Source organism: Penaeus monodon, chromosome 19 (genome assembly GCF_015228065.2).
Source record: "Penaeus monodon isolate SGIC_2016 chromosome 19, NSTDA_Pmon_1, whole genome shotgun sequence".
Classification (NCBI taxonomy): Eukaryota; Metazoa; Arthropoda; class Malacostraca; order Decapoda; family Penaeidae; genus Penaeus; species Penaeus monodon.
Window position 1 is genome coordinate 47,735,000 of NC_051404.1, and position 837 is coordinate 47,735,836.

The window sequence follows — 837 nt, forward strand, 5'->3', positions numbered from 1 at the left end:
ACATTCTGAATTCATGCTAATGATTCTGGGGTATAGTTAGAGTTCATACTTTTATCTTTCCGGATTTTGTTTTAACTCGTTTTCTCCTACTTTTTAAGTCATAAATCATATTTTCCTGTTCTCTCTCTTATTCTATTATTTCTCTCGTATATCCTCGTATTATCATCTCTAAGTTTTCTTATTCTCTCGCGTTTTCTCTCACCTGCATTCTCGCTCATTTCCTCTCGTTTTTTTCTCCTTTTTCTCCAGTTTTCTCCTATTTTTCTCTATCAACAGATCGAGATTGGGTACCTCAAATATGGCGCGCTTCTGTCTGTGTGTCATTACTAATATGTCATTAAAATTGATATTTACAAGACTGTTCCATATTTTCGCATTTGCATTTCTTAAGAAATGTCTAAATTTTAATATTTACCCCTTCTCTTTTTTATCTCAATTTCAGCTGCACTTTCCTTTTTATGTTCAGTATTAGAAGAAAAAAAAGTTGTTCATGATTTGATTGATAAAACTAAGGAAAAACAAAGAAACATTTCAGAAATTTCTTAAGAAATGCAATTCCTTCCGAGTTCGCTTTTGCTACGGCGCCATTTTGTTCTAAGAACTATGAATCGCGGGAAACAAACGAAACAGTCGTGTAAATACCAATTTTAATGACATATTAGTAATGACACACAGACAGAAGCGCGCCATATTTGAGGTACCCAATCTCGATCTGTTGATAGAGAAAAATAGGAGAAAACTGGAGAAAAAGGAGAAAAAAACGAGAGGAAATGAGCGAGAATGCAGGTGAGAGAAAACGCGAGAGAATAAGAAAACTTAGAGATGATAATACGATAA